Consider the following 2,780-nt stretch of genomic DNA (forward strand, 5'->3'; position numbering starts at 1 on the left):
GGGCAGACAGTGGGCACTTATCTTCAGGTGACTTAGAGCACCATGTGCACAGGATAAGTAAAGTGCCAAGATGTTTGATATATATTTTGTTTTGAACTAAATTCCTTGCAATGTCCGGAGTTTAATTTTCTTCTTTATTCCCTTTCAGTAACTACTGTTTTGAGATCTATTTAGTCGTACTCTGTGAAGCTGGACTTTTTGGTTTGCATGTCACCCCTTCCTCCCTCTCCTCTTCCATTTTAGCAACTTTTGTGTTGTATCTGATATTTTTTTTGTGGGGGGGGGGGGGGAAGGAGTTAGTCGCCGCTTGCTGTGGGCTTTGTTTGGTCATTGCCAGAGTCATTTCCCTGATGGAGAAGAGAGAATTTGGATGTAGTAGAGAAGGGAAAGGAGATTCTTTATTTAGGATGCTGGGCATAAACAGACTGTGTGGCTGCCTAGTTCTCCAACTCACAGCCATGATTCGCACCCTTGTACTAAAGGCCTTTTCCAAAAGCTGGTCCAAATAAACAGACATGGAATGTATTGCTGACTACATGGCAATATCATATTTAATCAAAAGAGACAAGAACCATCCTTTTGGGAGATCTGAATTTGTTGTATTGATCAATCCCTAGAAAATTCAAGGGCAAAAACAATTGTGCTTCTGGGTCAAGAAGCTTTGTCAACAAATCCATCACAGCTTCCAATTCCTGATCCTGTGCAGTTCGACATGGACTGCGTAGTGGAAAGAATATAATTAAAATAGTTTCACTTGCATTTGTTGGCTTTGTTGCTACTGGCAGAGAATTTAATGGGAACTTGAAATTCACCGTTTGTTATGAACACCCTCCATCATTAGTGCACTGCATGAAATTAATACTTTAATATAAGTAGAAAAATACAGTTTAATAGTAAGGTACAGACAACAGCCACTCATGGACAGCGCTGTTAGTTTAATCCTTTTTACAAATGAGAGAATTAAGATCTGCTGTCACAGAGTTGTGCCAGCCATCAATAGTAAATCATTGCAGACTCACGAATCAGTCTAATCATCTTCTCGTTGAATAAGCAGTGTTCATCAGCTGAACATATACTGCAGTAATGATCCAATAACACAACAATGTAGGCTTTCACCAAGTTTTTTTGTTAATTATAATGAGGCATGGGGAAGCTACTTTTCAGTTCTTATAATGATTTCACTGGCAATCAGAGACAATGTAATTAAAAAGGAATAACAAAAGAGGGAAAGTTTCTGCATGCCAAACATAATCTTAGACATGAGTCTTCAAACAAAAATGGAATGAAACTTTGAAAGTTATGCACCAAAAATAGAAATTAAATATTAAAGTCTGAGTCTGATGATGTCTGCTGTTACACCAGCATAAAAGCAGTGTATCTTCATTGACTCCCTCTGTATACCAGGAAATTTGCTTCTCTCCACTCTGATGACTCAAGGTTTGGGTCAAATATTGGAAGCCAACTCTCAATGCCGGTGGAATATTCACATGTTTATGGACATTAATGCCTGTCTCATACATTCAGCTAAAACACACACAAGTTAACTATGTGAATTCTCTATTAGTATACACATAGTGGCTTGAGCTGAACAAATAAGTAATTTTTCAGTTTGATGGCACTTCCAAAAAATTTGGTTTGGGTCAAACTAAATCAGGTGAATCAGAAAAGTCCATTTTAGATTGAATGAAATATTGCACTTGATTGAAACAGTTAATTTCTGAGCAATTTTAAAGGCTTAGATTCAAAAAGAGACAGAGGAAGTGGTGCCTTCTTTACAAGCTTTAGCTCAATTATTGGAGCACTCACCTAGAAGGTGGAGCCTTGTTCTTTAGTCCAGTGGTTTGAGCCCTCACGGGGAATGCAGGAGACCCAGGTTTGATCACTGTTTGGGAAGAGATATTTAAATCCATATCCTTTCTCTCTTAGGGGATAGCGCTTACCACTAGGCTATTTGGAATGCTGGTATAGCAATCTCTCAGTCCCCCCTACTGAAGCTGTTCCCCTTAATATCAAATACTTGAATGGTCACTGGGCCAGAAAGAGAAAATGAGAATGAATCTGTGGGCTGTTGGTTCCCACCTGAGAGAATGGAAACCCAGGTTCCAGTTTGCCTGTTCAAATGAATATTTCAAATCCCTGTTTCAGAGTGTCATGCCATCTGGAGCACCTCACGACCATGAGTGCCAACCTCAGGGCAGATTGTCAAGAAGGAGAGCAAAAACCCCAAACTGGTTGTATGTTCCATAATTAGATTTCACTACTCCAGTAACAAATGTTAACTCCTAAAACACTGACATCTTACCCAAGGAGTCATAAACAGTCCCCGTGGGCAATCCAGGCTATCTTGCCACCTAGGCAAGCTAGACTGTGGTCACTACAGGAAAAATCACAACAAATATTCAGGTTACTCCTGATCCCAAAGGACCAAGCACTTACTCCAGATCATTTGTACTCAAATCTCAAACTAAAGACACCAATTGTAGCCAATCCTCTAATAAACTAACTAAAGAATTATTAACTAAGAAAAGAAATGAGAGAGTTATTTACAAGATTAAACCAGGAAACATACACACTCAAATGAGTTAGAGGTTTAGATTTAAAAAGATAATATAAACTTCTATAATAAGTAGCTCTATATGTCCTTTAGGGCTGACCTATGCTAAGCAGCGTGGGGATCTCTTACTTATATATAGGAATCTTTGCCTCTCAGAGTCCAGACAGCATAAAGATCCTAGTTTCTCCTTGTCGGGGATTTTTATTCCCTTCACCCCAGAATCCCT

General features: G+C 39.1%; 1 long non-coding RNA gene across 1 annotated transcript; it reads right to left on the reverse strand.

Annotated features, from left to right (window-relative positions):
- Nucleotides 1-550: 550 nt before the first annotated feature.
- On the reverse strand, nt 551-2,780 carry LOC137167252 (uncharacterized). Its single transcript, XR_010924072.1, has 3 exons — nt 2,684-2,780; nt 1,807-1,882; nt 551-717 (listed from the first exon to the last, which is right to left on the reverse strand). It is a non-coding gene; the product is annotated as an uncharacterized lncRNA (long non-coding RNA).

The sequence above is a fragment of the Emydura macquarii genome, unplaced genomic scaffold (genome assembly GCF_026122565.2).
Source record: "Emydura macquarii macquarii isolate MOO-44397 ecotype Brisbane River unplaced genomic scaffold, CSIRO-AGI_Emac_v2 contig_2897, whole genome shotgun sequence".
Classification (NCBI taxonomy): domain Eukaryota; kingdom Metazoa; phylum Chordata; order Testudines; family Chelidae; genus Emydura; species Emydura macquarii.